This window comes from Myodes glareolus, chromosome 14 (genome assembly GCF_982192425.1).
Source record: "Myodes glareolus chromosome 14, mMyoGla1.1, whole genome shotgun sequence".
Classification (NCBI taxonomy): Eukaryota; Metazoa; Chordata; class Mammalia; order Rodentia; family Cricetidae; genus Myodes; species Myodes glareolus.
The window spans coordinates 22,482,422-22,506,172 of record NC_142039.1 but is presented as its reverse complement, the minus strand read 5'-3'; the positions used below and the strand labels follow the sequence as shown (position 1 = coordinate 22,506,172).

General features: G+C 39.1%; 1 non-coding gene across 1 annotated transcript; it reads left to right on the top strand.

The window, feature by feature from the left end:
• Window positions 1-13,291: 13,291 nt before the first annotated feature.
• On the top strand, window positions 13,292-13,421 carry LOC125417712 (small nucleolar RNA SNORA68). Its single transcript, XR_007237233.3, has one exon. It is a non-coding gene; the product is annotated as a small nucleolar RNA SNORA68 (small nucleolar RNA).
• Window positions 13,422-23,751: the final 10,330 nt, after the last annotated feature.

Below are 23,751 nucleotides of genomic sequence, written 5' to 3'. Positions count from 1 at the left end.
CTTAACCCAAACATAATGTCATATTTTTAGATATTATCACTTCACTTTGAAATACAATCTTACTTCAACAGTTGAACTTCACAACTGCTATGTAAAAGAGGGAATTTGGGAGGAGCAGTCTTCATTATTTTCAGACAGAGGTCCCTATTTCATGCTAAGCCAATGCTTCTCTGCTGGGTGGAGGAGGTCTTTTATTTATTTATTTATTTATTTATTTATTTATTTATTTATTTATTTGTTGGATCTTTTGGAATAAGTGGATTTTGAAGAAAAAGAAGAAAGACAGTGAGGTCTCACAGAAACTTAAGATCCACCCAGCTTTGGTATAGTAGCTCTTTGGACACATTTTCATCTTGGCTTTTGAGAAAACAAGGGCTTAACAAAGTGAAATGCAGGGCCCAAGGTCACTTGACTACCAAGCAGAGGTGCTAGAATTGTTCGTTCCCACATCTGCCCAAGACTGTCACAGGGTCTACTTAAACAGGATCTAACATGCACCTAATTGAGACTGGAAGCTCTAATGCACATGTCAGCAATTGGTTCTTACAACTTCATTGGCACTGTTAACTTAATTGGTAAGCCATTTTACCCTTGAGTGGCACTTGAGAAATTCTTAGGACCTTCCTATCTTAGCTGTCACTGACTTCAAACTGGTGAAGTCCTATTTAACGAGGGGGAGCATATAGATCTAGCCCAAGGACATAGATTTTTGGTTACTATATCATTTTCTTCTTTTTTGAGATAGGATCTCACTCTCTAATCCAGGCTAGACTAGAACTCATATGTAGCCAAGGCTGTCCTCAAGGCCATGGTAATCCTCCAGCCCCAGTTTACCAAATTCCGGGGTCACATGCACAAATCACCATGCTTGGTTCTGCTTGACACATGGTCTTGCTATGTAGTCCAGGCTTGAGCTCACACTTAGGAATTTCTTCTCTCAGCCTCCCAGGCTCTGGAGTTATCAGAGGGTGCCATGACACTCTGGATGACTAGGTATTTCTTAAATTTCTGAACTGGATCCAGAATAAAAGTTTGACATGGTAAAAATTTGACTGGCAGTTTCTCCATGAAACAAATAAAGATATAAGTTATAGCCCTGCCTTTAGGATGTAAGAAATTAACAAATTGTATGCATGTGAGATGTCCATATATGGATTGTATATGAGATGTGGTGTGTGTGTGTGTGTGTGTGTGTGTGTGTGTGTGTGTGTGTGTGTATACAGGTGCATTGATATATACATCTGGAGGCCAGAGGATGACATTGGGTGTCTTTCTCATTAGTTCTCTACTTTTTTGTTGTTGTTGTTGTTTATCTTTGTGAAACAAGGTCTCTTATTGAAACTGGAGCTCACAAAATGGACTAGAAGGGCTAGCCAGCAAGGCCCATGGGTTCTTCTGTCTCTGCCTTGCTAAGGTTAGGAATACAGGCATGTGCCTGTTTACCAGGATTTTTATGTGTGTCATGGATACAGGCTAAAGGAATAGGAAAAGATATTCCAAGCAAATGGATTTAGACACAAGCCAGTGTAGGCATTTTAATATCTGACAAAATTGACTTCCAACCAAAACTAATCAGAAGAGATAGGGAAGGATACTACATATTCATGCAAGTGAAACTCACCAAGAGGATACTGGAATTCTTAACATCTATGCATCAAATACCAGAATACCCAAGTTAATAAAGAAAGACTGCTACAGCTTAAATCACATATTGACCGTCACACAGTGGTAGTAGGTGACTCCAAAACCTTAATCTTGCTAACAGACAGGTTATTCAGACAAAAACTAAACAAAGAAATGCTGGAACTAACTGACATCATAAAACAAATGGACCTAACTATTATTGACAGAACATTTCACTCAAACACCAAAGATACACCTTCTTCTCACCACCTCATGGAGTTTTCTTCCAGACTGACCACATACTCAGACACAAAGCAAGTTTCAACAGATACAAGAAAATTGATATAGCATCCTGCAACCTATTAGATCATCACATGTTAAAGTTGTCTATCAACAACAAGAGATACAGAAAAAAGTTTACAAATTTACAGAAGCAGAATAACTCTCCACTGAATGAAAAGGGTTCAAAACAGATACTAAGACAGAAATTAATTGATTTCTAGAATTCAGTGAAAATGAATACACAGCATACTCAAACTGATGGGACACAATGAAGGCTGTTTTAAGAAGCAAGTTCATATTACTAACTGCCTACATTAAAAATTGGAGATATATCATATTGATAACTTAGCAATACACCTGAAGTTCTAGACAAGAAAAAAGATATTGCGTGCAGAGGGAGTAGATGCAAGAAATAATCAAGCCCAGGGCTGAAATCAAGAAAATAGAAACCAAAATAAAAACAGTTCAAAGAATCAATGAAACAAAGAGTTGATTCTTTGAGAAAATTAATACGATTAATAAACCCTCATCCAAATTAAGTCAGAGAGAGATGGATGATCCAAATTAACAAAATTAGAGAGGATAAGGGAGACATAACAAAAAGACACCAAAGAAATCCCAAGGATCATAAAAAACATTCTTTAAAAAACCTGTACTTTACCAAATTGGAAAATATAAAAGAAATGGATAATTTTCTCAAAATATACCACCTACTAAAGTCAAATCAAGACAAGATAAGCACTTTAAAACTCTAGTGAAATAGAAACAATCATTAAAAATCTACCAATCAAAACATACCAGGCCCAGATGGTATTAGTACAGAATTCTACCAGATTTTTTTTATTGTTTTCATTGAGTTATATATATTCTTCTCTCCTCTCCTCTCTGCCTCTCCCGTCCTCCTCCACCCTCTCCCATAGTCCGCATGCTCCAAATTTACTCAGGAGATCTTGTCTTTTTCTACTTCCTGTGTAGATTAGATCCGTGTATGTCTCTTTTAGGGTACTCTTTGTTGTCTCGGTTCTCTGGGATTGTGAATTAAAGGCCGGTTTTTCTTTGTTTTATGTCTAAAAGTCATGAGTGAGAACATATTTGTCTTTCTGAGCCTGGGTTACCTCACTCAATATGATGCTTTCTAGATCCATCCATTTGTCTGCAAATTTTAAGATGTCATGTTTTTTGTTTTTTTTCCTGCTGTGTGGTACTCCATTGTGTAAATGTACCACATTTTCCTTATCCATTCTTTGGTCTAGGGGCCAGGTTCCGGCTATGACAAACAATGCTACTATGAATATAGTTGAGTACATGTCCTTGTGGTATGATTGAGCATTCTTTGAGTTTATAACCAAAAGTGGTATTGCTGGGTCTTGAGAAAAGTTGTTTCCTAATTTTCTGAAAATCGACATACAGAAATGCAAAGGGGCTATAACAGTTTGCACTCCCACCAGCAATGGAGGAGTGTTCCGTTTACCCCACATCCTCTCCAGCATAAATTGTCATCAGTGTTTTTGTTCTTGGCCATTTTTACAGATACAGGGTGGAATCTCAGAGTTGTTTTGATTTACATTATTCTGATTGCTAAGGATGTTGAGCATTTCTTTGTGTCTTTCAGACATTTTATATTTCTCTGTTGCGAGTTCTCTGTTTAGATCTGTACACAGTTTATTTTATTTTATTATTTGTTCTTTTGATGACCATTTTCTTGAGTTCTTTGTATATTTTAGAGATCAATCCTCTGTCTGATGTGGGGTTGGTGAAGATCTTTTCTCATTCTGTAGGCTGCTGTTTTGTCTTGTTAACTGTGTCCTTTGCTTTACAGAAGCTTCTCAGTTTCAGAAGATCCCATTTATTGTTTTGCTCAGTATCTGTGCTACTAGGGTTATATTTAGGAATTGGTCTTCTGTGCCAATGTGTTCAAGTGTACTTCCCACTCTCTCTTCTATAAGGTTCAGTGTGACTGGCTTTATGTTGAAGTCTTTGATCCATTTGGACTTGAGTTTTGTGCATGATGATAGATATGGGCCTATTTTCATTCTTCTATATGTTGATATCCAGTTATGCCAGCACCATTTGTTAAATATGCTTTCTTTTTTCCATCTGATATTTTTTTTGCTTCTTTGTCAAAAATCAGATGTTTGTAGGTGTGTGAATTTATATCTGGGTTTCTGATTTGTTTCCATTGGTTCTACTGTCTGTTTTTATGCCAATACCAGGCTGTTTTCAGTACTGTAGCTCTGTAGTAGAGTTTGAAGTCAGGGATTGTGATGCCTCCAGAAGTTCTTTTATTGTACAGGGTTATTTTGTCTATCCTGATTTTTTTTTTTTTTTTGCTTTTCCATATGAAGTTGAGTACCATTCTTTCAAGGTCTGTGGAGAATTTTTCTGAAATTTTGATGGGCAATGCATTGAATCTGTAGATGGCTTTTTGTAAGATTGCTATTTTTACTATGTAAATTCTACCTACCCAAGAACATGAGAGATCTTCCATTTTCTGGTGTCTTCTTTAATTTTTTTCTTCAACGAGTTAAAGATCTTGTCATACAGTTCTTCTACTTGCTTGATTAGAGTTACTCTGTGATATTTTATGCTATTTGTGGTTATTGTGAAGGATGATGTTTCTCTGATTTCTTTCTCAGCCCATTTATCATCTGTGTACAGGTGGGCTATTTATTTATTTATTTATTTATAGTTAATCTTGTACCCTGCTACATTACTGAAGGTGTTTATGAGTTGTAAGAAGTTCCTTGGTAGAATTTTTTGGGTTGCTTGTGTAAACTATCATATTATCAGAAAATAGTGAGAGTTTAACTTCTCTCACGATTTGTATCCCGTTGATCTTTTGTTGTCTTATTGCTCTAGATAGGACCTCAAGAAGTATATTGAATAAATATGGAGAGAATGAATGTCTTGTTCCTGATTTCAGTGGGATCGCTGTGAGTTTCTCTCCATTTAGTTTGATGTTGGCTATTGGCGTACTGTATATTGCCTTTTAAATGTTTAGTTATGTTCCTTGTATCCCTGCTCTCTTCTTTATCACGAAGGGGAATTATATTTTTGTCGAAGAACTTTTCGACATCTAATGAGATGATCATGTGGTTTTTTTTTCCATTTTGTTTATATGCTGGATTACATTGACAGATTTTTATATGTTGAACTATTCGTGCATCTCTGGAATGAAGCCAACTTGATCATGGTGGATAATTTTTCTGATGTGTTCTTGGATTTGGTTTGCCAGTATTTTATTGAGTAATTTTGCATCAGTGTTCATGAGGGAGATTGGTCTGTAATTCTCTCTCTTAGTACTGTCTTCATGTGCTTTGTTTATAAAGGTAATTGTAGGTTCAAACAGAAAACAATGTTTTCTGTTTCCATTGTGTGGAAAAGTTTGAGGAATATTGGTATTAGTTCTTCTTCTTGTAGAATTCTGAGCTGAAGCCATCTGGTCCTGGGCTTTTTTGGTTGGTAGACTTTTGATGACTGTTTCTATTTCTTTAACAGTTATAAGTCTATTTAATTTGCTTATCTGGTCTTGATTTAATTTTGGTTATTGATATTTACCCAGAAAAGTGTCTGTTTTCTTTAAGTTTTCCAATTTTGTGGGATGTAGGTTTTCGAAATAAGACCTAATGAGTCTCTGGATTTCCTCCATGCCTGTTGTTATACCCCCCTTTTCACTTATAATTTGTTAATTTGGATATTCTTTCTTTGCCTTTTGATTAGTTTGGATAAAGGTTTGTCTATTTTGTTGATTTTCTCGAAGAACCAACTCTTTGTATCATTGATTCTTTGTATTGTTTTCTTTGTTTCTATTTTGTTGATTTCAGCTCTCAATTTGATTATTTTCTGCCATCTTGTCCTCCTGGGTGACTTTGTTTTTTTTTTGCTCTAGAAATTTCAAATCTTCTGTTAACTCACTAGTGTGGGATTTTTTCCAATTTCTTTATGTAGGCATTTAGTGTTATAAACTTTCCTCTTAACACTGCTTTCATTGTGTCCCATAAATTTGTTATGTTATGTTATGTGTTATGTTATGTTATATTCATTTTCACAGAATTTTAGGAAGGATTTAATTTCTTCCTTTATTTCTTTCTTGACCCATTGATGATTTAGGTGAGCATTGCTTAATTTCCATGTATTTGTGGGCCTTCTGGAATTAGTCTTGCAGCTTGCAGTTGAACTCTAATTTTAAGCCATGGTGATCTGATAAGATACATGGGTTTATTCCAATTTATTTTGTATCTGTTGAGGTTTGCTTTGCTACCAAGTATGTGGTCAGTTTTTGAGAAGGTTCCAACCATGAGGTGCTGAGAAGAAGGTATATTCTTTTATGTTTGGATGGAATATTCTATATATGTATGTTAAATCCATTTGTGTTTCCTTATTTCTCCGTTAATTTTCTGTCTGACAGACCTGTCCAGTGAATTCTACCAGACTTTCAAAAAACTTTACTTTTCCTCAAATTATTCCACAACTTATCAACATAAGGAACATTGACCAATTCTTTGTATGAAGCCACAGTTACCCTGACACCCAAACCACATCAAGACCCAACAAAGAAAGAGAATTACAGACCAATTCCACATACAAGTATAGGTGCAAAAAATTTCAAATACAAATACTGGCAAATCAAATCCAAGAACATATATTAAAAATTCTTTCATCATGATCAAGTAGACTTCCTTCCAGACATACAGGGATGGTTCAACACACTTGAATCGATAAATGTAACCCACGTATAAGCAGACTGAAAAACAAAAACCACATGATAATCTCATTAGGTGAGGAAGGGCCTTTGACAAAATCCAACATCCCTTCATGGTAAAAGTCTTAGAGAGATTAAGGATTGAAGGGACCTACTTAAATATAATAAAGGCATTTTAAAGCAAGCCCATAGCCTATATCAGCTTAAATGGACAGAGACTCAAAACATCTCTGTTAAAATCAGGAATAAGATAAGGTTACCCACTCTCTCCATACTTAAGTTTTAGCTTAGAACAATAGGATACCTGAAGGACATCAAGAGAACACAAATTGGAAAGGAAGAAGTAAAAGTATCTTTATTTGCAGATGGAATGATAGTATACATAAGTGGCCCTAAAAGTTCTACCAGGGAATTCCTACAGCTAATGATTTATCCAATTAGCAAGATACAAATTTAACTCACAAAAATCAGTAGCCCTTTTATACATGAATGACAAATTAACTGTGAAAGAAATTAAGAAAACAACATTTTTCACAGTAGTCTCAAATAATATAAAATATCTTGGAATAACTTTAACCTAACAAGTGGAAGATTTGTATGACTTTGGAAAAAAAAACAAAGATAATATCAAAAAATGGAAAAATCTCCCATGCTCATTGATGAGTATGATTAAACATAGTAAAAATGGCCATCGTGAAAAAAAGCAATCTGTAGTTTTAATCAAAATTCCACATTTCTTCACAGATCTTGAAATGACAATTTCAATTTTATATGGAAACAAATAAACAGACAAAAAAACTCAGGATAACTGAAACAATCCCAAATAATAAAATAACCACTGAAAGTATCCCCATTTCTGACCTAAAGTTGTACTACAGAGCTATAGTAATAAAAAACAGCATAGTGTTGGCACAACAACAATGTCCTTAAATTAAATAAAAGTGAAGACCCAGACATAAATTCACTCACATAAGGATACTTGATTTTTGATAAAGACGCCAGAAATACAAAGAGGCAAAAAGGCAACATCTTCAATGAATGGTCCTTGTCAAACTGGATGGCTGCATGTGGAAGAATGCAAATAGATCCATAGTTCGTACCTTGTACAGAACTCAACTCCAAATGGATCAAAGATCTCAATGTAAAACCAGATAGAATAACTAGAGGAGAAACTAGGGAAAGGCTTTAAATGCACCGACACAGAAAAAAAAGAATCTCTCTTAACAGAACATCAAAATCACAGACACTAAGATCAGTAATTAATAAATAGGATCTCTATTTATTAAATGAACAATTAGCTTCTCATGAAACTGAGCAGCCTCTGAATGGCAAAGGATGCTGTTGTTCAGACAAAATGACAGGTTACAGAATGAGAAAATATTTTTGCTAACTACACATCCAATAGAAGAGAAATATGCAAAATGTATAAAGAATTAATAAAAAACCTGGAAATCAAGGAAACAACTAGCTCAATTAAAAAGTAGTTTACAAGTATAATTAGAGAATTCTCAAAAATCGATAATCAAATGGCTGAGAAGCACTTAAAGAAATGTACAACGTTCTTAACCACCATCATGGAACTGCAAATCAAAACTATTTTGAGATTTCATCTTAAACCAATAAGAATAACTAAGATCAATAAAACAAATGACAGCTCCAGCTGGTGAGGATATGGAATAAGGAGAACACCCATCCATAGATGGTGGGAGTGCAAGTTTGTACAGTCACTGTGAAAATCAGTGTGGCAGTCCCTCAGGAAAACGGAAATCTCTGTACCTCAAGATCCAGCTATACGACTTTTGGGTATATACCCAAATAATGCTTCATCCTACTGTAGAGACTTTATACTACCATGTTCATTGCTGGTCTATTAATAACAATCAGAAATTGGAAACAACCTAGATGTCCTTCAACATTTTAGTTGATAAAATAAGGTACATTTACACAATGGGATATTAATTGTTTAAAATATGATATGGTAAAATTCACAGGTAAATGGATGAAAGTAGAAAAAAAAATCATTCTGAGTGAGGCAACCCAGATGCAGAAAGACAAGTGTGGGATGCGTTTGCTTATATGTGAGAGTTAGCTGTTAAGTCAGTGATAACCAAGCTACAGTCCATATAACCACAGAGGCTAGGTATAGAGTAAGGGACTAGTGGGGGAGAGTTAGAGTTCCCTATGAAGGGAAACGTAGAATAAATAGTTATGGAAGGATGAAAGGAAGAGACTGGAATGGGAGGATCAAGCAGGGAGAGGTAGAGAAGAGCAGGATGAGGAGGAAATACAGGGAGCGACTGTAGACAGAGATTGCACTTTCTTTTCCCAGCCACCCAGACTCAAATAATCACACAGAAACTATATTAATTGCAACATTGTTTGGTCAATGGCTCAGGCATATTTCTAGCTAGCTCTTACATCTTAAATTATTCCATTTCTACTAATCTATGGATTGCCACGTGGCCATGGTGTTAACTCATTTTCTACATGTGCTGTTTCCTCGGCAGCTGGCAGCTGCTTGACTCTGCCTACTCTCTGTCTATATTTCTGTTTGTATTTTCTGCCTGGGCTTTACTCTGCTAAGCCATTGGCTGAAACAGCTTTATTCATCAACCAATAAAAGCAACACATATACAGAAGGACATCCCATATCAAGGGATAGCTAAAAGCAAAGGCCATTTGAGAGGTTTTATGGCAACTTAATAAAGAAGAAGCTTCATAAAATACATACAGACACAAAGGCAATCTAAATGGGACCACCAAATAAGAGGGGAGACAAAGTTCCATCTGGTCATTTCTCATCACCAAATTAAACTTCCAGTACCAGGAATGGGTTACATCTAAAGAGAGTCTTGGTGAAAAGGGGTACCATGGGAACTCCCAAACAACCCAGACTATTACCAACGATATTGGTTTCTCTCCACAAAGTGATGGTCCAGCTCTATTGCTGAAAACAACACACACATAACTCATTGAGCATGGAGAAGCCGAGCTTGTGCCCACCTAGAGCCTTTATCCCTACTGACTAACGTTCATAGTATAGGAAATCACTTCGCACACTATCTAAGGGAAAAGGAAACACTAACCCAGTTACAAACCCTTCGTTCTACAATAACGACCTGCCTATAAGATACGGTGGTACAAAAGCTGCACAAAACTTGTAGAAGTAACCAACCAATATCCGATTTGATTTAAGGCCAACTCTGTGAGATGAAACTCATAGCCCAAGCTTCTCAGGTGGCCAAGACTGAGACTAGATGGACCAGAGAGCTAGGGGCCAGAACAGGACATCAGATACCTACCTCTATTACTATCTGCCTTCTTGTCTTGATATATGGTCTCTCACTGAATTGAAAGTTTCTTGTTTAGACTAAGCTAGCTGGCAAGCCAGTGAGTTCTCTGGATTTGCCAGTGTCTGCTTCCTAATGCTGGATCTGCAGAGACACAAAAGGAGTCATGCTTGACTCTACATGAGTGATGGGAATTCAAGCTCAAGTCCCCATGATTTCAGAGCAAACACTCTTACTGACTAAGCTCTATCTCAGTCCAGCAAACTTTTAGTCAATCGTGTGTGTGTGTTTGTACACGTCTGACATTATATGACTTTTAGCCTACTGAATTCATGTCCTCAGTTTGTGTAACAAACAATTTGCCATTTCCACCATCTCTCCAGTTTCTCATTGTTTTTATTTTAAATACTTCTATCAGGTGTGTAATATTGGGAAAGGTCTTTCTACATTCATTGCATTCATGAGGTTTTTTTTTTCCCTGTATGAATTCTCTAGTATCTGTTGACCTGGGACTTCTTGCAAAGAGTTTTCCACATGTGATATTTTCATGTTTCTTTTCTTCAGTGAGTTTTCTCAAGTATAGTAAAGGATGGTGTATGGTGGAAACTTGCCCACACACAGCCTGTATCCATACAGCCTGTCACTTGTTTGAGTAGCTTGGTGGCTGATGAGCTGTGTCTTCTAAGAAAAGCAATTTCCACCATTATTCCATTGATAGAGTTTCTCCCAAATGTCATTGTCTGGTGAGTAGCAATTCTGCCTTAGAGCATAAGGTCGTCTCATACTGCATACATGTAAAGGGTTTTTTGCCCTGTGTGCATCCTACGATGCATTGTAAGATCTAATCTGCTAGTGAGGGTTGTCTCGCCTTCAAGAAATCCAGAACATTTCTCTCTGAGGGCATGATTCTTGATATTAGTGACACAAGGCATGTGGTACAGTGTTTTTCTTCACTACGATGTTATGACTCCCACATTTGTTATATGTACTGGTCTGAGTCCTTTTGCCGGTAATAAAGTGTTCTAGTGAGTCTGTCTTCTTTTTTTGGAAGACTTCCCTTTCTCCAGTATCCACAATCCTGCTGACCAGGATTGTGAGGCTGAAGGAAAAGCACAGAACATTTTCGGTATACTTACCAAGCTCCAGGGCATACAGATCATGAATTTTATAGGCTGTACCTGACCCATAGAGTCTCATGCAATGAGAAAATAATAAGGCACATACTTTGCTTGGATTTCATAATTAGGAGCCATTGGAGAGGTCTCACATTCTTCTGCGACTCTCAAAGTTTTTCTTATTTTAATGAAGGATGGTTTTGCTTTATTTTTGTTAAATCAGGGGAAAACTGTGATATTTAAACAAGCTTCTCAGTCTCATTTGCTTGTTTTTACACATTTATGGCTAAATGTCTCGGAGGCTGAGCAGTCTACTTTCATAGTTATGATCATTACCAGTCATCTTTATTTTTGATTTTGGATTTATATTTAGGAGTTATGAGATGAAGACTGTGGAGGTTCGAATGAGAGATGTGCTCTGTATGAGCTCATGTATTTGAATGCTTGATCTCCCGTTGGTGGTATGGTTTGCGTCTATCGTGAAAACAGTAGGAAGAGGAGCCTTGTTGAAGAAAGAGTATCACTGAGTACTGGCTTTAAGAGCCTAAGTCTCACTCCATTTCCTGCATCTTCCCCACTTCCTGTGCCCCAGACTTCCTGTACCCACCCCCACTTCCTGTACCCCCTCTTTTCCTGTGTCCTCTACTACCTGATGTGGATGAAAATGGATCTGCCTGCTTCCTGCTGCTGTGTCTCTCCTGATATTATCGATTTCATCTCTCTGAGACCATAGCCAAAATAATCCCTCTCTTCCTGAAGTGGCCTTTGGCCATGCTGTGTTATCACAGCAGCAGAAAAGGAACTAATCCAGTAATAAAATACAGGGACCTGACCTCAGGTTGCCTGAGGTCAGAACTTGGCTATGAATTTTCCTAGCTCTGAAACTTCACATAAATAAGAATAATAATTACACTCATTCCACAAAATTGTTCTGAGAATGAAAAATTTGACACATTCATTAGTGTAGATGATTGTGAGGAATAAGAACAGTTTAGTCTGTTTTTTTGTAGTATTTAGCCTTGCTGTTTTTCTTATCAAATTGTTGAGCAAGATTGGTGAGATAATGCCCAATAGTTACAGCAAGCTGATACTTTGCATTTTAGAATTAAAATTTGAATAGCAGCCAGGGCCTTGAATCTTGACTACTTATGGGGAGTCTAAAGCAAAAGGATCAATAGTGCAAGTCCTACCTGGGGAAAATTAATGGAATCTGTCTTACAAAAGACAAAATGGTTATAGCTCACTGGTAAGGTGCTACCAAAACATGCAAAAATATAATAAAATAAATTATAATGAAGAAATGTATTTCTAATATTTTATTGACTTTCCCACTTCATTTTGTGTGTTTGGGCATTTTGCTTGCATGCAAGTCTGCACAATGTATGTGTCTGATGCCTATGAATGCATTGGCCCCGGGGGCCAGAGTTACAGGAGATTGTGAGCCACCATGTAGGTCCTGGGAATTGAACCTGGATCATCTGGAAGAGGAGCCAGTGTTCTTAAGTGCGTAGTCATCTTTTTAGCCCTAGTACTTTTAAATACCATGGGAAGGTTTCCTTTTATTCTGAGCTTGCTGAATGTGGTGGTTAATTTTGATTGTCAACGTGATGGAGCTGAGAATCGCCATGGGAACACAACTCTGACTGTTTCCAGGGAGAGTCACATAAGGAGAGAAGATACGCCCTGAAAGTGGACAGTACCATCTGAAAGGTTGGGGTCTTGGGAAAAACACAAAGCAGAAAAGGAATTGAGCCCCAGTATTCACCTCTCTCTGCTTCCTGACTGCACATGACATATGATCAGCGGCTTCAAGTCCCCAGGGTCGTGCCTTCCCCACCATTGTGCACTGTGCGGTCAAACGGTGAGCCCAAAGAGACCTGCCCTTCCTTATGCTGCTTTTGTCAGGGTCGTGTGTGGTCAGGGAGGACAGTGACTAGTGCTCTGAACATTTTCATCAGGAATAGATCTGAATTTCATCTTCAAATGCTTTCCCTGTATCCAGAGAAAGGACCGCAGCAAGCTTCTCTTTTAATATACAACACTGTGTTGTGTTTGCCTTCCTATCATAATGCCTTTTTAATATCCTAGTAGACTTAATCAGATGATAGGTTGTTTAGGATCTTTTATGTTCAAATAAGAAATTAATTAATCATGCTCAGGATAGGCCATCAGTAGTAGCAAGGGCAATGATTCATCATCACCGTAGACAGAGGCTAATGGCTATGAAAGAGACATGCTAAAAGTTGAGAGTAGTTTCCATTGTTTGAATGTGTAAACTCCCCACTCCCAATCCAAGAACCTCTGCTGCCTGTAGAGGCTATTTAAACATTGGTGTGCACAGCAAAGGGACCTTGTCACCTTTGGTGGATATGCTGTGCCCCCCAGCATGAATCAGGAGGGTCCACAGTACTGAGAGCACCCTGGGTGCTTTGAGTTCTTTGGTCTTTGGGGAATCAACTCCCTGCTTCCTTTTATGCTCTTGCTTCCTGGTAAGAGACATCAGCTAAACTTCACTATTGGTGCAATTCCAAGAAAAAGAAAAAAGTAAATCCAAGACCAAGATGGTTCTAGTCAGTGATGCTTATGTGTGTCTCCTCATTCACAAGCTGTTATTTAGGTATGACATAAGGCCATTAATAATTCTGGTGATGATTCTTCTGGTTCATCTGAAAGCGAAGTTCAAATGTCCTATGATCCTGGTGTGTGTGTGTGTGTGTGTGTGTGTGTGTGTGTCCATATTAGAAGTCAGAAGTCAATACTTGTCTTCTTTTTCTTCAGATACTCTTCACCTTATATTTTGAGACAGAGTTTCTCACTGAATCTAGGCTTCATTGATTTGCCTACATCGAACTTAGAATTCACTGATTTGGCTAGGTTGGCTGGCCAACAGGTTCAAGATCACTTGTATCAATACGTCTTTACCTTCCCAGGGTTGGCACCAATCCTAAGTTTTTACCATGTGGGGATCAGAACTCAGGACTTCAGACTCTGTAGCAATTGCTTCACTGATTGAGCCATCTCCCCTGCCCAAGGTCCTATTTTGAGATGATTTGTATTACTGTCTAATCTACACATACCTAAAACAGGACAGTGTTAATTTCTGCTTAGTACCAGTGTAGATGGATTGTTTCATATTATCTTTCTGTTAATTTATGTGTTTTTTATTTTCCAAAACTTTTAGTTTGACAAAACAAATTGATACAGCAAGTGTGAACTGTGAGTCAGAGATTTTGGTATGCTCTGAGGCTAGAAGGATATTCAAGATAGAGGAAGAGAAATTTTAGCCATTGCGTCTTATTGGTCTTGCTCACCTCTGTGGGCTACACTTGACTTGACAGGATAGGAGGCCTATAAACATCTGTTCAATAAATGAAGGGAGGCTTGTCAACAATTAATGATGTGTCTTTTATGGGTAGTGTGACTGAATCCTACCAACTACATCTCCCTGTGAAAGGAAGAAGAGGAGTTCCCTTGAGTTGGGTGGAGGCGAGGAGGGTGCATTCAGTGGGAAGCGCTTTACAGTCTGGTATCTCAGCAGATCTGGCTGGATCTTGGAAAGGAGGAGTGGGGCTGGAAGGCATGATGCCTAGAAGGCAAGGAAGGAAGGAGGAGGAGAAGAATATACCAGAAAAGGGGAAGGTGTGCTAAACGAGCCTACACTAGTGGAAGTAAAAAGAGGGCAGGGAAAAGGAAGCCTCTAGAAAATTAGGAGAAGTTAATTTCCTGCTTTTCTCTATGCACAGAACACAGGAAAAGGAGCTGGGACTCTGACATAGAAAGTGTTGTGCTTATGGAGCAAGATAGAATCAACAGCTACAAGAAAAGAGCTGCAGGCCCGGAACAAAGGGTCTTCCTTTAGTAACTAGCAGCGTGTCCTAGCCTTTTGTACCCCACCTCTCCAAAAAAGGGGAAATTCATTGTTTGTAGTAGGAGGATTTTGAGAGATTTTAATGGAATTTTAGTTTATCTGTCTTCTTTCTAAATTAACTATATATGTTATCACTGCATTTTCAATAAGAATATAAGAAGAGTAAGCAGAAAATGCATTAAATTGGTTATATAGCTATAGAAATATTTAAGTGACTTTAAAAAGCTAGTCTTTGGATTCCATTCATTTCCTAGCAGACTCTTCCAATGTCTATTTAAATTACTAATTATTGACAAAAGATAGAGGAAAGAGGAAAAAGAAGGAAAATTCATTTCCTCTAACTCATACCTGTCATTCACGAGAAAATCAAATATCTACATCCTGCAAAGAGCATTATCTCCAAGAACTAGTCATAGTGAGCATTATTTTACTTCATTGAAAAAAGATAAAATTTATATGTATTTCAATAAATGAAAACAATGAATAAAATATCGAGTTGTCCTAAGATTAAAAAAAAAGAAAACAAGAAATCATTGAAATTTTTGGATGGATATACTAACTAGGTCAACTAAGCAGGCTACTCCACACTATAAAATATTCTGTATTATAAATTTGTCATTCTGACTAAACATATACGATTTTTAATTGTCAGACCTCTGTAAAGTTGGGGACAATGAATTTTTTTGAAAGTTGTATATGAGAAAGGAGTCGTAGAAGACCTCAAAGGATAGTCTCATGAAGTAATTAAAAAGAAAACAAATAAAAAGTGTAGAGTCACAGGGAATTGGTGGCCTGTTATGCCCTCCAAACAAGTTTTTTTCAATCAACAGTAATCAAAAAACAAACCCCAGTCAGTGTTCATGTGGGGAGAACTCTTGGTCCTGAGGGGACCGAGAATTTCTGTAGCAAGTATCTTTTGTGCCGGGTGCTTTATTTAGATGCACAGGTTCTCTGAGAATTGGAGCTAACCCTCCCCAATTCTTGCTAAAAGGAGGCAGAGGACCAAATGCTTGCAGTTGTATTGTGAATACCTCTGCTCTGGTCTTCAGCATCATAGCCCCTTTATCTGAATATATCAGATCAACAATAGTGTGTCTCAGCAGCTCTGGACTCTCTTCCCTCGAGTTCGCAGGCACACTCCTCAGACACCTTTTCTTCGGCAAACACAGTCTGCCATTTTCTAGATGAGTAATAGGCACAAACCACATTGCAATAAATGATTTCATGACTCTGGTCCCTGTTTAATCTAATCAGGGTAGATATGGTTGATTACATGGAGGAAAACCTGCTGAATAAACACGCTTATTCAGGAGTAACTAACCATTAGACAGTATTATGTAATGTCGAAGTAACTGCTTGGCTTAATGTTATGGTTTCCATGGAAACTACATCAGTGAAGAGTAAAAGAGGTAAAAATACTGCTTTTTTTTCTTTTTCTCTCCCTGTGCATGAATAGATTGCCTATATTCACATGACGTTTATGGTAGCTTTAAAAAAGTATTGCACTCACTCAAGAGTTATCTCATTATTAATGGGTAAAAATATTGGGACTATCTTCAGAAAGGAATACAGGCTGGCATATCGTTTCTGAGTCATTTAGGGGAGAGAAATGATGCTTGGATTGATGCAGGCCGCATGCATTTTACATGCACCGTTGCTTATTCAAAGCTTAGGTGCCCTCCCAGGTAAGGTTCATAAGCCACGATGACGCTTCTCTTCCTTTCCAAAAACAAAGGCAGTGGAGAAGAGAAAGGAAAAAGTCGGAGAGTTGCAGGCAAATGCTGAGCTCCGCAGAAGATGGCTCCTGCGGCAAGGCGAAGATTAATTACTGGAGGGGGACAGCAGACTGGGGTTTGCGCTCTGCAGGGCTCCCCAGTGCTTGCTGGCCACTGAAACCTCTAGCAGCTGCAATTGCAGGAAGGAGCAGAGGGCACAGCGACTATCAGAACCCAGCTCTGCATTGTTTGAGGTGTTTGCTTCATTTTAATCCCCGGGGATAGATAAGGAATAAAGTTAAATACATCAACTCTTCTGAGTTACAAGTTTCACTTTAAGGAGCCTTACAGAAATTTGATTTTTTAAAAAATCTTTTCTTGAAGGCAAATCTCTCTCTCCCCAAAGGACCTTGAGGAGTCCAGAGCTGGACACCAGAAATGTATTGTTTTTTCCCTGCACTTTTTAATCCTGGGAACTTCTCTCTCTCTCTCTCTCTCTCTCTCTCTCTCTCTCTCTCTCTCTGTGTGTGTGTGTGTGTGTGTGTGTGTGTGTGCGTGTGTGTGTGTGTGTGTGCGTGTGTGTGTGTGTGTGTGTGTGTGCCCCCGAAGACTGGCTTTAATTAGAGGTTCCATGAAGGTCCTTTCCCATCTGAAGGTGTTTATTTTCTATGAATCACTACTTTGTCATTCATTGGCAGTTATTCTTTGATACCTACCTCTAATGCAGAAAGCACTATCATTGCAGGCGGAGGACAAGATCAATATATTCACAAAAGAGAAATTACGTAAAATTTAAGCATCTTTAGGGCCTAACCTCTATAATTGAGCCACATAAAGAGTCCTGGTTCTTTGGACCTTGGCACCACCAGTTTGATCAGAAAGAATAAGGCTCTAATGGTAACTTAGTTTCAGGGTCTAGCTAGATACCACATTTGTTTTGAAAACGGCCCGACTGATAGGTGTTAAGGCATAATATTCATTTACTGGTGTGAAATCTCATGTAGCGATCTCACACCTAATGAATTAGCCTTTGAAGGAATGTATTGGTCTGGTGTTAATTTACTGTGAAATGTGGATATTTGAATCCCCCAGTGTGCTGTCTGATGTGTTCTCTGGTGCTCAACTAGGGTGAAATCATTTTGTCTGCCTGGCCACTTATTTCTAGCATGTCAGGGGAGAAAAATATGTCCAATGGTAGTTTCTGAACAAAGTGGTAACTTGCCAAGATGTTCTCCTATCAGAACTTAATCAGAATATTCAGACACAGATGGGAACAAACACATACCTACTAACTAAGATACTAGAGTTGAAGCTTATTTCTGTCAAAAAGGTGGCCAAGTCCAGGTAAAGGTAGAGGCTGTATTCCTTCTATAGTGATGTCAAATCTAAAAGGTTCTGGGAACTCTTCATTCTAGAGAGTCTCCATGTCTGACCTGGCAGGAAATGCAGGAAGTAAATACATCTGCTCTGAGCTCCTGAACTGCCTTTTGTCTCTCAGTGCACATGGGCTTCCCTTGGTCCTCAAGACTCAGAGTTCAGGATGAATTGAAGGAAAGTGGCTTTACATTTTCCACATTCAGAGAACTTCTGCCTTGCACGTCAGATTTTTTAATGCCTCCGTGTTCACTTCACAGAGGAAGAAATTTATCACCATGACCGACTGTCCTATTTGTTGTAAGGAGCCCGCTAGTTAGTTCCTCGAAATAACCACACAGAAACTGTATTAATTAAATCATTGCTTGGCCCATTAGCTTTATCTTCTTATTGGCTAACTATCACATATTAATTTAATCCATTTCTATTCATCTGTATATTGCCACAGGGCTGTGGCTTACCAGTTAAAATTCTGGTATCTGTCTCTGGCAGGGCTACATGGCTTCTCCCCCTGACTCTGCCTCCTTTCTCCCAGCATCAAGTTCAGTTTTCCTCACCTATCTAAGTTCTACCTTGCTATAGGACAAGCCAGTTTCTTTATTCATTAACCAATAAAAGACACAAAGACAGAAGGACCTCCCACACCACCTAGTAAAGTCTCTCAGAGCCTCACTAGACACACTAGAGTCATATTATGTCCATGGTGACACTATCTCCTCCGGACATTTGCAGGTGGCTTTATGTGGGTTCATTTTTCTGCTCTGATGATTGTTCAGGCATCATTTCCCCTTCCTTGGTCTGAGTTACTGTTAACTTTTTCAACAAGGTGAGGATAGTGGACTTAAAGGTGACAAAGTAGAACAAGGTTAATGGAGAGCTGAATTGGAAGGAGAAAGTAAACTAGGGAGGTTTTCTTGCAGCTTAGTTCAGCGTCTGGTAAGTTCTCTCAGCCTGGTAAGAACATATTAAATAAATGGATTGGTGGGGTTTGAATAACTGAAAAATCTCACACACAAAAGTCCCGGGTGATTGTAATGTCTCTAGTGTTTTGGATGTTCACATAGAAATTCATGATGCCAACTTTAACATTTAACTAGGAAAGCAGAATGAAATTCTAATGGCAAATCACCAAAGCAGGTTGTGAGTTTTTCTATTCTGGGATTCATGAAATACTTTTAGCCTTATTTTTCATAGGGATCCTGACCACGTAGAAACCAGCTACTCCATATGATAGTATGGTGAGGATCTGTGATTTTAGGTAAACCACCAGGAACAGGGTAGGTGTCCAATGTGAGCTCTGAGCAATGACAATCACTGTAGAGGTTGTAGGTGACCCAAGAATGACCTGATTCTTGGGAAATCACAGTGTCTATTTCCTGACTTGACTTAAAATTTTTATTAGCATATATTTATTATCCATGACAATGGGTTTCTTGATGGTATTTTCATACCTGTATATAATGTGTTTTGATCATAAACACCTGTGGTAGCTTGAAAAAAAATGATCCTCAAAAAGAGTGGCAGGCACGATTAGAAGGTGTGGCCTTGTTGGAGTAGTTGTGGCCTTGTTGAAGAAAGTGTGCCACTCTGGAGGAAGAGTGTCACTCTGGAGGAGGGATCTGGAGTTTCAGATATGCTCAAGCCACGCCCGGTGAGACAGACCACTTCCTGTTGCCTGTGCAAGATGTGGAACTTTCAGCTACCTCTATAGCACCATGCCTGCCTGTGCACCGCCAAGTCCTGTTGGAAAAGGGAGGCTACTTGTTGATTCCCGACAGCTTAGACTAGAAATAATCACATGGAAACTGTATTAATTAAATCACTGCTTGGCCCATTAGCTCTAGCTTCTTATTGGCTAACTCTTACATATTAATTTAACCCATTTCTATTAATCTGTGTATTGCCACGTAGCAGTGGCTTACCAGCAAAGTTTCATCATGTCTGACTCTAGCTGCGGCTCCATGGCATCTCCCTAACTCTGCCTTCCTCCTCCCATGCTGTAGGCCAAGCCAGTTTCTTTATTCATTAACCAATAAAAGCAACCCATAGACAGAAGGACCTCCCACACCAATGTCCTCACGATGATATGCAAGCTACCCAATTAAATGTTTTTGTTTATAAGAGTTGTGGTCATGGCATCTCTTCACAGTAATAGAAACCCTAAGACAACTCCACATTGATTCTTCTTATCCTCCTCCCCACACAGATCCTCTTCCTCTTCCCAACTAGTGTGCTTTCAACTTTCACGTCTTTTGCTTGTTTTCTGGCATCATGAGTTTTGTTGGGATGACTTACAGGAGCATACATGGGTAAGGAGTTATTTACAGGAGCATGGGCACCTTAGCTGTGGTTACATCATTGAAGAAAATGTCTGCCCTTCTCCAGCAATCATGAGCTGCTTATAGACAAGCAGAAGAGAGTGAGACCTTGTCAGCCCCCTCTTCTTGCAAACCTTAACTACCTGTAACTCCTCAGGACCTAACTTGATTTTTAAGAAGAGAACGCCCTACAATTTGCTTCAGATACAGCTTCACCTCATAGTCACATCCGAGGTGTATTCCACCTCCCATGCTTCTTCCAAAGGTTAGGGAACAGGTAGGGAAGCTGCTCTGCTCACTCTGCAAAATGCTCACACTTGAAAGGAGGAGGACAGGGGAGAGGCTGACGTGCATGTGAAGCAGGTGAATCGACCACAGGGAGGCCAGCAGTTGCTCTGGGAAAGGGGAGGAAATGAGATTCTGCTTCCCAAGCGCCCTGAGTCATCTTGTTTAATGAGAAGATTGGTGTCCACACTCTGAATGGGAAGGAGGGGCGGTGCTGTGAGAAGGAATTAGGTTTGATTAGAAGCAGCTGGGAGAAGAGTGCAAACCCCTGAAGCCCTCAATGGGGATCAGGCAAGTCTGTGAAATACAGTGCTGTAAGCTCTATTTTGCTGTTTAGCTAACATAATTGTTTATAGTACAAGATAAATATTAGGAGGGAAAAAAGAATGCTCACCCATGAAAGTTAACGAGAACCAAACCAGAGGATAATGCGATCCAGGACCAAAGCGGCATAGGTTTGTTAGGGACCAACTGCACCAGAAAAAAATGTAACAGCCTGCTTCTCTAAAAGAACTGTGAACACACCCACATGCACACACACACACACCTTACACAGACACACACTCACACATGTATAGACAGTCCACTGCTTGAATGGGCAAGAGGAACACAACAGATGTTATCTATTTGGACTTTAGCAAAACCACTTGATAAAAAATGTCCCATGAATTTTTGCTTGCAAAACTCATTCAAATTGGATGAGATAGAAAAACCCTGATGCAGACTGAAAACTGGCTCCAAACCCATAAACTGAAGGTAATGGAACCATTGACTAACTGGTCACAGATCTAGCTACAAGGAAGTGTTTAGCAGAATGTCCCAGAGTGACTGTGAGAACTGCTTATTAAGTCTTTATCAGGAGTTGGAAGAGCTCATCCACAGGATGCACCTGAAGTCTGCCAGGAATACTAAGTTGGCCAGTGTTAGAGAAAGGAACGAGGATCAAGACCTCGAGGAGATGAACAAACAAATCGGTTAGAAGTGTGGGAAGGGAAGAGGTAGGAAGGAACAAAATGGGATCCTCCTAGGGAGAACAGCTATTCTCTGGTCTGCAGAGTCGACTATGGACTCGCCAAAGGAGACAGAAGAGTGTGTGGTAGAGAAAGCCCCGGGAGTAGAACAGCACTGTAGGTACAGCCTAAGAGACTGTCCAGTGACCAGCAAGGAGGATGCAAATTTACGAGGTGTAGAGTTTCAGAACCTGTAGGGGTTCTCCTTAAGAAACATCTGGCCTGGAGAGACATACCTCAGCTGATAAAGACTAATCTTATAGTCACAAAGATTTGATATCGTGCTCCAGAAGTCACACTTTAAAAAGCTGGGTGTGGTGTTTGCTGGAAATCCTATTCTAGCACTGGGAAGGTGGAGGCAGAAAGCTCTGGAGTTCACTGGCCAGCGGACTAATCTATTTGGTGAGTGGCCAGAGAGAGAACCTGTCTCAAAAGACAAGGTAGCTGACATCTGAGGAGTGACACCTTGGATTGTCCCCTCTGGTCTTCATAGGTGTACATGCACGCACATACACACACATGCAAACACACATATGTATGCATTCACACATGCATGCATTCACACGCACAAACACATGCACGCATACACTCACACACATGCATACATTCACAAATACTCAAACACATACATACATATACACACAATGCACACATAAAAACATATATACACAAGCACACACATGTGTAATTCACACACATGCATAAATAAATGTATACACACAAACATCACACACACATGAGTTAGCAATTTAAAATCTGTTACAAGATTTTTGAACCTAAATGGCCCAAATGAGAGGCTAGAGAAGATTAAGTGCTTCAGGTTTTATAGTTTCAGAGAACCTGTCAAAGGTGACCTGTTTAAAGTTTTTTTTTTTCCTTCTTGGTTACGATGAGAGGAAAAAAGACTAGGAGGTTGGGTATTAGTTGGATTTGAGGTTCTGAAGTTCCCTACTTCCCCATGAATTCCTGTTGAAATGCAGGGTAATGGTGTTAAGAGGAGAGACCTTGAAAAGTAAATGGATCAGGAGAGTGGAGCACCCATGAATGGCACTGTATGGGACACCAGGGACCTTGTTTACCCTTCTGCCTGTGCAGCTAAGGTAAGAAGATATCTATCTATGACAGAAGCAGAACCTTGCAGCCACTAAACCTCGATGACTTGGACTTTCTAGTTTCTATAGTGATAAAAGACGGGTTTACCCATCCTCCAGCAGAGGGCCTTACATCCATGATGTATAGACAGCACTGATAGGACTCAAGGCATTTTTTTCTTCAGGAAATGAAGTTGGAAGGTCAGGGTAGGAGGGGGTTTTGGAGGAGTTGGAGTGTGGAACAGGATGAGAATATTATCAAAATATATTGCACACATGTACGAAATTCTCCAAGAATAAATAAAAATAAAGATTAAAAATAAATTTCTGATATTATGCAGCTTGGGTTAATTTTTATTACATCTCCAAAGGACTAAGATATTGGGTAACAAAGGGTTGGAAAAGTTCATTTAGTTGAAAACAAATGCAGATACAAAATGGACAGATACTTCTTTGGACTTTAACAATCTTTTAGCACTGTTTTAAGTCCTAGGTTAGTTCTGGGTTCTTTGAGAAGGAACCTCCACGATGCTGAGTCCATACTGAATTGCTGTGTTTCTGGAATGACTCTGATTATGGTTGAATCCCCGCTGCCTCGACTGCTTCTCCCAGACCACCCGAAAACCCAAAATGCTCAGCTTCAACCCAGCCAAAAAATCTTTGACTTACAATCATCTTGCTTGCAAGAAGGACTCTGGGAAAGGTGGCCAGAACTTGTGCGAGTGACCAAACATGGCTGATCCAACTTGAGACTCATTCTAGAGAGGGTGCCTATGCTTGACACTGCCTGAAGGCTTAGGAACCAGAGTCCGGGTAGCCCAGAGACTTAGAATAGAACCAAACATGAGTGCCAAAAAGAAGGTCAATGAAATGATTCTTAATGATACTCTGCTATACTTACAGGCTGCCTAGCCCACTCATCATCAGAGGGACCTCATCCAGCAACTGTTGGGGACAGATACAGAGACTTACAGCAAAACATTAGCCTGAGCTCAGGGAATCCTGCAGAAGAGGGTGAGGAAGGATTGTAGGAGCCAGAGGGGCAAAGGACACCACAAGAAAACCAACAGAATCAACT